At 38.6% G+C, this 12,867-nt stretch overlaps 1 protein-coding gene across 1 annotated transcript in view; it reads right to left on the bottom strand.

Moving 5' to 3' along the window:
- Positions 1–12,867, bottom strand: part of MCC (MCC regulator of WNT signaling pathway) — a 387,851-nt gene that overhangs the window by 352,336 nt on the left and 22,648 nt on the right. The gene's annotated exons all lie outside the window — the stretch shown is intronic.

Here is a 12,867-nt window from a genome sequence, read left to right as displayed (position 1 = left end):
ATAACCTCTAATGGAAAAGAATATGAAAAAGGATATACGTGTGTGTGTGTGTGTGTGTGTGTGTGTGTGTGTGTGTGTGTAGTGAATCATTTTGCTATACACCTGAAACTAACACAACATTGTAAATCAACTATATTTCAATTAATAAAATGGGAAAAAAAAGAACAACCTCCCAAGTGTTTGTAGCTGAAATTATTTCTAGCTTTTCATTACTGCCATAAGTGGATTTTGGGAATATCTGACATAAAGGGAACCCTTTTTCCATCGGAAATCCCAACCATCTGTGAAGCCAGGAAAGAGGGCCAAGCCTCCGAGGCATTTGACACATCCTCTAAGGAATCCTGTCAGTGAGGATCCCTCAACGGAAGAGGCACAGGAACTCTTTACTGGATGCACCTATTTGTTCTTTTACTCAACTAATGTTTGGATTAATCTTTTTTTCCTGTGAATTTTTCATCAGCCTTCCCTCTTCCTTCTCTCTCCTGCCAGATACACAAAACACATACTGCGTCCGTTGCTCACCCCCACTGATCAGAGAACTAACTTCCGGCAACAAGGATAATGGCTTCTCTCCACTGAAAGCTGTGGGGGACCGTGTGAGCCTGCAGACTGCTCGAGGCTCCCCTAAGTGCCCTGCGCTGCACACTGTGCCCACTGTGCCTACAGAGCTGCAGGAGAGAGGAGTATTTTTAAGCCACAGCTTCTTACAGATGCAGCTTGTGACATCTGAGCAGAATTTTGGAGACAGACGTAGCTTGCTGCCATATATTTGGCTGCTGGTTCTCCAAGTGTGGTCTGTGGACCTGCAGCGGCTACAACACCTGGGAGTTTCTTAGAAATGCAGAATCTCAGGTCCCACACCAGAACTGCAGGCTCAGAATATGCAATTTAACAAAATCCCCAAATGATTCCTATGAACACTGAAATTTGAGAAGTACTGATTGATGGAAGTTTATCACATTTACTCTATTTAAGAAACATTCTTAATAGTTATTACTATTAGTAATAGTATTTACTGTAAGCCAAGTACTCTTAAAAACACATTTTTTTCCCAATAGCAACTCATTTACTCCTCAGAAAAACCTCATTTATAATAGTATAGTAGACCATTACATCCGCCTTTCATAGATGAGGAAATAAACATATGAAAATATTAAGTACTTGCCTAAGGTCACACAGCTAGTAGGTAATGGAGTCAGGATTAGAATGCCCAAATGTATTCTGTATGTCACAACTCTATACTGCCTGCCTCTTGGAGACTTACAACATATAATTAGAACTGATATTAAAGGATGGACACTTTGCATCATTAAAAAAAATCCACAGGTGTTTTACAGTTTTGGAAGCTACAGATCACACTAGAATGTCCAGAGGGACCCTCTGCTCGAAAAGGACTGTTAATTCAGGAAGAGCAACAAGAAGTGGAAACTTCCTCCCATCAGATCATCAGGCATCCAAGGTAAGCAGGAGGGCCAACTTACTAAATAGAGGATATCCTACTAAATAAACAAAAATTATCATATTTTAGTGACACATTTAAAAACATTTTTAGAAAAGAAGGTCAGTTTGAATGGTAAAGTAAAAAGGTTTAACCCACATGCTCGGGAACCTTACCCAGTTAATGCCCAAACAATGTAGTAGAAACCAAGGGAAATAAATAAGATTTAAGTGTTCGTACTTTTCTTGCTTGGCTTGTCAAAGTCAAATCAAAATACTTCAAAACTAGTTGCAGACCACCCACAGAGCTGGGCCTCTGGGTTTCTGGAACTGTCTATGTGGTGACGTGACTTGGGCAGACCCAGCCACTCACCCACTTTCTACGTACTCTCTTCTCTGGGTCTTGCATCCTTTTGAAACACATCCTTTTGAAGCAGCTCTGATCTCCAGTTTGCCCATGGACTTGGGTTTCCTGATGGACTGTTTCCTAGTCCCCAGAGCAGTGTTCAACAGAAACACCAGGAAATAGCACCTTAGCTGCAATATTTTCTCTGAAACCTCCAGAAAGTGGATTTCACCCCAGTCAAAACAACACCTTTAACACATCTGGAAAAGTCATTAACAGTGTTGGATAGCTATCGTGTTAGAATCTGTGTGTTCACTCAGTCCTGAGTCCAGGGGCACACACAAAGAACAGAGGAGTTGGGTCTTGATAAAGTAAGAAAAATTCCAACAACAATTTCTTCTCTAGCAACTCCAGAAGAACTCAGAAACCTCTCAAAAAGGGTCCTTTTTATGTTTATAGAAAATCAATTGCCTATGCAAATAAAAATAAATGGACTAGTGTGCCAGTTATGCAAAAGTGCAACTTTTGGTTTAATTCTGAGAAGCAAAAAGGACTTCATTGATTCTCTCCACAAATATTTCCTGAGTGCCTCCATGTGCCAGGTTTCTGTGCTAGGCCTGAGGATTTATTGGTGAACAAAAACAGGCAGAGTCCCTGTTCTCATGAACTCATGGTTGAGTGGGCCAGAAAGACATTCATCAAGAAATTCCCACAAATGTACATATTGTTACAACCTGAAATAAGTGTTCTGAAGGCAAGAAATAGGGGAGGGCTGAAGAAGGCTGAAAAAGGGACGCTGAAGCTGAGCTCAGGAGTTTGAGAACAGCTGGACGTCATGAGCTGCTTGGGAACTGGATGGGAAATGACAGCAGAACACAGGGGAGAAACTGAAACTCCAGGACTAGAGCGGCTGGTAGAGGGAGAGCCAGGAGGAGAGAGAACACGATGAGGCAAGGGAGGAAAGAGGCAGTGGAACCATGCAGGGCCTATTTTGGGTAAGTTAAGAATTCTGACTCACCCGAAGGGTTTTAAGCTGGAGTAACATGAGCAGACTGGCACTTCAAAAAGATCTCTTCTGACCACAGTGTGGAAGACTGGGAGGGACAAGGGCCAAGAGAGACCCAAGAAAGTCAGTTAGGAGTATCTGCAGTACTCTAAGGGAGAGAATTAAGGGTGGGAACAGAGATGGAAAGAAATGGACAGATCTGAGAGAGATTTAGAAGGTAAAATAATAGGACTTGGTGATGAAACCAACACGGGCATTGATGGAAAAGGGGGCATCAAGGATGCGCCAAGATTCTTCTGGCTTGTGGACGTGGGTGTACAGCAGTCACAGTCACTGAGAGGGCAAGACTCAGGCAGAGATCAGGAATCCAACACTGGACTTGTATGGTTCAACATATTTTAGAAATATCTGGTGGGAGATGATTTATAGGCAATTGAGTTAATTGGTTCTGCAGGTCTGAGGCTCAGAAGAGAAGCCTGAGCTGGACATTTACTTCGGGAGTCATTGGCTTCTTCAGAAGATAACTGAAGCTGAAACATAAATAAGAGAGATGAAACATAAACATTGAGACAGAATGGATGGGGTTAAATGAAGAAGGAGCAAAAGTTGACACCTTGTGAAATTGTGACCCCTAATAGGTAGAAAAGGTGAACCTGAAAATGAGACAGAAAGTAGGAGTCAGACAGATGGGAGAAAAGCAAGAAGACTATGCCAGAAAGAGGGGGGCTGCAAGCGTCGGGCACTGGTCCACATAGTCGAATGCTGAGAGGTAACACACAGTGAGGACTGAGAGTGTCCATTTTATTTACTGACGAGAAGGTCACCAGTGACCTTAGCACTGTTTCCATGGAGTGAAAGTGTGGATGGATGAGAGTGACAGATGCCAGAACTGAGGGGTTGAGGACCCTATGGGGAGAAGAAAATGGAGAAAGGAGGTATAGACAATCCTGCAGAATCAAGCAGGAAACTCTTACTCAGACTAAAAGCCAGTCTCAACAATAACGGACAAGGCCATAGAACCTACCCGCTCCTCACTTCTTCCACTTTCCTTCCCTTTCTCTCCCAGCCACACTCACCTCCTTATTCTTTGGATACACCAGCTTCCGCCTCATGGCTTTTGCATTTGCTGTCCCTTCAATTAGGAACCTTATTCCTCCATGTAAATAGAGGGCTGCTCCCTAACTCTTCAGGTTTTTGCTCAAAGATTATTTTCTCATTTGACAGATCACATTTTGGTTTTGGGTTTATTATTTATCTCAACCTTCACCTTCCAAGAATGTATGTTTCTTGAGGGCAGAGAATTTTGTCCATTTTGATAACTGCTGTAGTCTCAATGATTAAACCAGTATCTACTACTCAATAAAAATGTAACCTCTCAATAAATATGTGTTAAAAAATAAAATATTTGAACAAATAAAATAAATAGCTTTAATATATACTGTGAAATATCAACTAGAGAAACAAAGAGGTTTAAAAAAAACTTCATTCATGATAGCAACAAAATTTGAAGGAAAAGATAGAGAAACAAAACAAAACAAAAAACAAAATATGCAAACATGAGGAAAACCACTGAGTGACATTAAAAAGACCGAGTAAAAGGGGAGGCATATAATCCCTCTTATGAAAAAACTGGCTTGAAGAGATATCAATTCTTCCTATGTTAATTAGGAAATGTATCACAAGTCCAATTAAAATTCAATGAATTTCTACATCAAACTAAAAAGCTTTTGTACAGCAAAGGAAAGGATCAACAAAACAAAAAGGCTGCCTACTGAATGAGAGAACATAGTTGCAAATGATACAGCTGATAAGCAGTTAATATTCAAAATATACGAAGAACTCATGCAACTCAACATCAAAAAATAAACAACTCAATTTAAAAATGCGCAGAGGATGTGAATAGACATTCTTCCAAAGAAGACCTACAGATGGCCAAAACACACATGAAATCACTCAATATCACTAATCACCAGGGATCAAATAAAATCAAAACCACGAGTTATCACCTCACACCTGGCAGAGTGACTATCATCAAAAAGATAATAAATAACAAGTATTGATGAGAATTTGGAGAAAAGGGAACCCTTCTGCACATGCACTATTGGTGGGAATGTAAACTGGTGCAGCTACTATGGAAGACAGCATGGAGGTTCCTTAAAAAATTAAAAATAGAACTACCATATGATCCAGCAATTCCACTCCTGGGTATTTATCTGAAGAAAACAAAAATACTAATTCAAAAAGATATATGTACCCCTATGTTCATCGTAGTATTATTTATAATAATCAAGAAATGGAAGCAACCTACGTGCCCACTGATAGATGAATGGATAAACAACATATATATATGTGATATATATATATATAATGGAATGTTACTCAGCTATAAAAAGTGAAATCTTGCTATTTATGACAACATGTGTGGATCTAGAAGGTATTAAGTAAAATAAGTCAGACAAAGACAAACACCGTATGATTTTACTCATATGTGGAATATAAACAAACAAAACAAATAAACAAACATAACAAGACAGAAACAGAGTCAAAGATACAGAGAGGGAAGGGAGGTTGAGGGATGAGAGAAATAAGTGAGGGAGATTAAGAGATGCAAACTTCCAGTTACAAAGTAAATGAGTCACGGGTATAAAATGTACACCATGGGAAATATAGTCAATAATAATGGAATCTCTTTGTATGGTGACAGATGGTAACTAGGCATATTGTGGTGATCATTTTGTAGTGTATAGAAATATTGAATCACTATGCATGCTCCAGCAACTCACATAGTGTTGGAGGTCAATTAAACTTCAAAAACAAACAAACTCATAGAAAAAGAGATCAAATTTCTGGTTACCAGAGTTAGGGGACAGTGGGAGGGGAAACTAGATAAAGACTATCAAAAGGTACAGACTTCCATTCTTAAGATAAATAAGTACTAGGGATGTCATGTACAACATGATAAGTGTAATTGACACTGCTGTGTTACAAATGAAAGCTGATAAGAGAGAAAATCCTTGGAGCTCTCATCACAAGGAAAAAATGTTTTCCTTTTTCTTTTATTTTCTATCTGTATGAGACGACAGATGTTCACTAAACTTGTGGTAATCATTTCATGATGTATGTAAGTCAAATCATTGCACTGTATCCCTTAAACTTATTCAGCACTGTGTGACCATTATATCTTAACAAAACTAGAAAGAAAAAATTCAACGGAACTTCTAAAGTTCTTTTAGAAGAGAAAAATGCCCAGAAATAGCCAAGATGATTTTGGGGGGGGGGGGATAAGGAGAGAGAATGAGGGAAGCCAATCCATGTGGAATATATAACCATAATCTGAAGAAACAATACATACATCAATACACCAATAGATAGGTCAATAAAAGAAAATGTAGACTCTATAATCAGATGGAAATATACATACTTTTAAAGTTAGTATATAATAAAGTAAACTTTCAGATCAGTATGGAAAGGATGGATTTATTAAATGAAATTAGGACAACTGAGTAATCATTTAGGGGAAAAATGATGTTTCTATCATGTAACTCATGTACACACAAATTCCAGGAGAATTAGATATTTACAAAATGAACCCATAAGATAGCTGTAAGAAAATAATGTCAATATTTATCCATTAAGTTCAAAGACAGAGCCTTAACACGTGCAAAAGTAAAGGAAGAAAGTGACAGATCTGGCTACATAAAAATTTAAAACTTATATTTTGCAAAATATATCACAAACAAATTTTAAAAGAAAGCAAAAATTTGAGGAAAACATTTGCAACCTGACAAAAAAATTAATGTCCTTAATATATAAAGACTTCTCATAAATCAAAAGGAAAAACACAACTTCTCTAACAAAAAAAAATGAACATTGAGAAAATTCACAAATTTGAAATGCAGATAGTCAATAAATAAATGAAAAAGATGTCCAAATTTACTAGGTTTCAAAGAATTGTAAAATTAAATAATCTAATACCATTATTCAGATGTCAGATTGATGAAAGCTAAAAAATGTAATGATGTTTAATGTTACTGAATATGTGAGAAAATAGGCACTTTTATAGACTGCGATGGCAAAGTAAAGTCTGGAAGGCAATACAGCAATATATTAACCCAGATATCACCAGGGGGGTTTATTAGTTTCCTAGTGCTGCCATCAACAAAGCACCACAGACTAGATGGCTTAAGCAACAGAAGTTTATTTTCTCTCCATTCTGGAGGCTAGAAGTCCAAGAGCAAGGTGTTCAAGGTATTGATTTCATTCTGAGGCCTCTCTCTCCTTGGCTTGGAGATGGCTGTCTTTCCCCTTTGTCTTTACATGGACTTCCCTCTGTGTAACTCTGTGTCCTAATCTCCTCTAATAAGGACATCAGTCATACTGCATTAGGGCCCACCCCCAAAAGGTGCATTTAACCTTAGTTATCTCTTAAAGACCCTATCTCCCAATATAGTCACATTCTGAAGTACTGGGGATTAGGCCTTCAAGATACGAATTTGGGGTACACAACTCAGCCCATGACAGAAGGGGTTTTCAAAGATGCAAGTATATTTGCCACAGCATTGCTTATAAAAGTCAGAAAGTGTGGTAGGTAGCATTCTAAGGTAGCTCCTGATGATCCCTGCCTTCTGGGAGTCACACCTTTCTGTAACCCACCCCCTCCTTTGAATGTCAGCTGAACCTGGGAACTTACTTCTACACAGCAGAATACAGCAAAAGTGAGGAATGTCACTTTTGAAATCACAGTACAGAACACTGTGGCTTCTGTCTGGCTGGCTCTTCTTGTGTGTTTGCTCTGTTGAAGAGGAACGCCGAGTAAGGAACGGAGGGTAGCATTTGGTCTACAGTTAGTAAGGAACTAAAGCCTCTGTCCAACAGCCCTCCAGGAACTGAAGGCTGTCAACAGCCATGGAGGAAACTGGGATCTACCCAACCGAACCTTGAGATGACACTGGCTCTGGCAGATACTGTGACTGCAGCCTCGTAAGAGACCTTTAAATAGAGGACTCAGCCAAGTTGTGCTTGGATTCAAGACCTATGAAGCTGTGAGATGATAAATATGTGTTGTTTAAAGCCACTGAGTTTTGGGGTAAGCAACAAATAAGACAGAAAGTAAAATAAAATTTCTTTAGAGAGACATCTAGTATAATGTATTGGGTTATACACACATATATCATGGAATACTTAATTTAAAATGGTGATATAAGGTCCATATTTACACAGAAAATTTACATGAAATAGTCTGCTAAAAAAAAAGCAGACTGAATCACAGCCTGCCTATTAGAATCCCATCTATATAAATACATGAGTGTTCCAGGATGCTTTGGTCCATAAGTAAAGAAGATACAACTCAAGCAATCTTAAATAATAAAGAAATGTATTGGCTTGTACAGGAGGAAGGCTAGAGGCAGGGTGGCTCAATCAGCATTATCATGGCTCCAGCCTTTTCCATGCCGTTACTCTCCCTTAAAAGTGTGGACTTCTTCATGGAAGCAACCTAAATGTCCATCGACAGGTGACTGAGTAAAGAAGTGCTGGCATATATATATATATATATATATATATATATATATATACACACACATATACATACACACACACACTCAGCCATAAGAAAGAATAAAATACTACTCAGCCATAAAAAAAGAATAAAATAATGCCATTTGCAGCAACATGGATGGACTGGAGATTGTCATACTAAGTGAACTAAGCCAGAAAGAGAAAGAAAAATACCATATCACTTACATGTGGTATCTGAAAAAAAAAATGACACAAAATAACTTATTTACAAAATAGAAACAGACTCACAGACATAGAAAACAAACTTATGGTTACCAGAGGGGAAAGAGGAGGGTGGAGGCATAAAATGGGAGTTTGGGATTTGCAGATACTAACTACTGCATATAAAATAGATAAACAATAAGGTTCTACTGTACAGCACAGGGAACTATATTCAGTATCTTGTAGTAAAATATAATGAAAAAGAATATGAAAAGGAATATATATGTATAACTGAATCACTATGCTATACACCAGAAATTAACACAACATTGTAAACCAACTATACTTCAATTAAAAAAAGTAAAAAATAGAAAACAAAACAAAACCCCACAATGAGATGTCACCTCACACCTGTCAGAATGGCTATCATCAGAAAGTCTACAAATAACAAATGCTGGAGAGGGTGTGGAGAAAAGGGAACCCTCCTACACTGTGAGTGGGAATGTAATTTGGTGCAGCCAGTATGGAAAATAGTATGGAAGTTCCTTAAAAAACTAAAAATAGAGTTACCATATGATCCAGCAATCCCATTTCCTGGGCATATATCTAGAAAAGACAAAAGCTCTAATATGAAATGACACATGTACCCCAATGTTCATAGCAGCATTATTTACAATAGCCAAGATATGGATGCAACCTAACTGTCCATCAACAGATGGATGGATAAAGAAGCGGTAGTATATATATACTATGGAATATTACACAGCCATTAAAAAGAATGAAATTCTGCCATTTGCAGCAACGTGTATGGACCTAGACAATATTATGCTTAGTGAAATAAGGCAGTCAGAGATAATACTGTATGATATCACTCATATGTGGAATCTAAAAAATAATACAAATGAATGCATATGTAAAACAGAAACAGACTCACAGGTATAAAAAATAAGTTTGTGTTTATCAAAGCAGAGAGGGAAGGGAAAAGGAACTAATTAGCAGTATGGGATTAACAGATACAAACTACTATGTATAAAATAGATAAGCAACAGGATATATCTATCGTATAGCACAGGAAATTATAGCCATTACCCTGTAATAATGTATAATGTAGTGTAATCTGTAAAAATACTGAATCACTATGCTGTACGCTTGAAACTAACATAATACTGTAAGTCAACTGTACTTCAATTCAAAAAAAAGTTAACAGCCAAAAAAAAAAAAAGTGTGGTCTTCTTCCTAATATTAATTTTCCTTTGGGTCTGTAGTGGTCGCTATTGGCAATCAAGGGTCCATGCATCTACTTCATGCTCAGATCCCATTTAGGAGGGAAAGAGAAGGAGTTGCTTCCAGTAACTGTACTAGAAGAATGTGAAAAACTTTTCCAGCAATCTCCAGCAAACTTTTTCTAGAGATTCATTAGTGCAAGTCTCATCACATGCCCATTCCTAACTCAAATGTTGTTAAGAGGCTGGGATTACTCGGATCCCACGTCTCTTTATATTTGGAAGTGGGACCCTGCCTCACATGGGTTTCTTGTAGGAGGACTGATGGCTTGCACTTTTCTTAGGGGGTCTTTGGGAAGAAGAGAGGTCAGGAAAGATGGTGTGTGGGCAACTATAACGTGTACTATGTCATATTTGTGTGTGTGTGTGTCTGTGTATTTACTATCTCTAGGTAGATAAGATTAAGAGTGATCTCATTTTCTTTGCATTTTTCCTTACAGAATGAATTTTTTTTTTCAATAAGGTTCAGGGCCTACGAAGCGTAATATTTAAATATTAGATATTTAAACAATAATCCCTGTTTTGTGAGCTATCTCTGTGGGTTCTGTCTTAAGCGCACATGCTTGTACCTGATTGGGGGTATAAGGAAGGAGCAAGAGTGCAGGCAAGAGCTGAGTGAGGAAACAAAGCGGAAGGACTAATGTAAGGGGTGCGTACCCAAACTGGCTACAGTTTCGCAGCACATGGAGCTGGCTCTCTGCTCTTACAGAATGTCTCCAGAGAGGGCATCGGAAACAACTGCATTCAGGAGTTCCTCAAGGGGAAGGAAGGAGGAGCAGCTTAGCAGCTGGTTCCTTCGTTTCCTGTCTCTCACTGGTTGCAGCCTCACAGGGTGTGACCTCCACAGCATCTCAGGGTTGTGCACTTGAGTTTTCCAGGCAGCTGCTGAGGAAGCCAGAGCCTCTGGAGGGCAGTCTCTCTTTGTCATCAGTGCTGCCCTGGGCTCCTCTGAGGGAGGGAGCAGGGCAGCAGGAAAGCTGTTGATAGCGCTACTCTGGCTGAAGTGAAGAAACAGTGATCCAGGGTGGGAGGTGAAGCTAAGTGACCATTCTGGGCCAGTTACATATTCCTTGCAACAAATTTACTAGAACAATATCCTCTTATAAAGCCCAGTTGTTCTCCTCCTTTCCCTGAACCTTCCTAAAAGCTTTGCACTTTTCCTTGTTTCTGGTCCTTACCATGTAAGACCAAATATGACTTAAGGGCAGAAGCTATAACACACCCATCTCTGTATTCCTCTGTGCACAGAGTGGGCATTCAACAAACATTTAAAAATAAAAATTAATATTCTCAAATTTGCACAGGTATGACAGTCATCAGATGCTCTAAGCACTGAAGATTCAGGAGGAATCTATAAAGTAACAAACCACAGTGAATAGTAAATTATTCCTTTAAGGGAACCTGTATTTTATATTACCAAAACAGAGGGCTCCAACAAACTAACTCACACAGCAAAATTCTTTGCGTTTTCCTCATTCCATGTTATCTGACTGATGGTAATTCTGGAAGCATGTATGCATACAGTTAAGAGACAGGTTAACATTGGCACAGGAATTTTTCTCTATTTTAGGAATGAGAGAAAAATCAAAATCCTATCTCGCAAGTGTAGAAGCAGCAATATGATTTTCTCTTAAGACAGTATTAAGACAGTATTAAGACAGTTCCTTCATTTAACATTGATTCAACACTTACATCCATAGCATCTATGTACAAGGAATGGTACTGGATGGTGTGAGAGATACAAAGGCAGAGTTGTTGCACTCATGAAGCTTCTTATCTTGGAGGTGAAAGAATTTAAATAGAAATTACTATAATACAAGTTAGGATTGAGTAAATTCTCTTATTTTTATTTTATTATTAGTTTAAAATGTTTGTTTACTGTGAATATCCAGTAACCACGGAGCAATAGCCTAAGAAAAGTGGACTATAAGTATTAATTTGAAAAATATTTTTAAATATTTAGTATCCTGAAAGACTCAGGATAGAACTGTGTGGGCAACTTTCCTTCAGCTTTTTAATAACAAGTAGAATACAGAATTAAGAGTAGTTTTTAAAAAAAATTTTACTTCGTCTCATAACCTTTACTCAGGAATCGAAAAAAACCTAACCAAGAGTTCAACAGTATTTTGAAAATACTGCTGTCTAGACAGTATTGAAGCCTACTGGATGATAACAGTTACCAGTATAGAGAAACTATGGATTCACCAGGGTTAGTTCATAAACAAACATAAACAGTTGCCCAGTGGAGACTAATTTAAGCAGCATGCCTTTCTTAGAGAATGTGCTACCAACAAAATCCTAAGTTAGTACCTACAGCCCATAAAAATCAAAACATTTCAGTCCTGAAAAAGATGCTAAAATCATTTTACTGAAGAAGACAGATTAGAGAGGTTTGTGTGACTTGCCTAAAGTTATATGACCAGTTAGTTGAAAGGGAATAGAATTTCCATCACAGTAGTAATTTTAGATTAGGTAAAATGTACCCAATGCATGTTTGCAAATATAAATCCTCAGCTTCTTCTAAGTTGGACAAAACCTGATAAACCTAAATATTCTAAAATGTTTGAAATCACCATTACACAAGGACAATTTTATTTATTTGATCAATATTTAGTCAGTTTCTATAATGTGTTGGGCACCAAGTTTATGAAGACAAAAGACAAGAAAAGTACAGTATCTGCCTTGAGTGTGGGGAGCAAGGAAAAGAAACCGTGAGAGTATCAGACATGAGCCGAGCAGTGCACGGGAGCTTCTGCAGCACGCGAGAGTCTCCAGAGAGCAAGAGCTGCGTGAGAACTGAGCCCAGAAAAGATGAGCCTAAAGAAAACGAGAAGATGCTCACCAGGCAGACAAGGGGGAAGGAAGGGCACTTCCAGCAGGAGCTGCACCTGCAAAGCCACGCTGGAGGAGGGAATGTGAGGGAGAAAGCTGGAGGGGAGATAGTCCCGGGGCCAGGTGGCCGGGCGCGTCCACTCAAACGGCCCTAAGAGGAGTCTGAGCTTAACTACAAGGAACAGGCAACTGTTGCAGGACTTCAAGAAGAGCTGCCTGCTCAGTTTTGTGTCAGAAAAATGACC

This window comes from Camelus dromedarius, chromosome 3 (assembly GCF_036321535.1).
Source record: "Camelus dromedarius isolate mCamDro1 chromosome 3, mCamDro1.pat, whole genome shotgun sequence".
Classification (NCBI taxonomy): Eukaryota; Metazoa; Chordata; class Mammalia; order Artiodactyla; family Camelidae; genus Camelus; species Camelus dromedarius.
The sequence above is the reverse complement of the archived record's forward strand: the minus strand, read 5'-3'. Positions and strand labels throughout refer to the sequence as shown.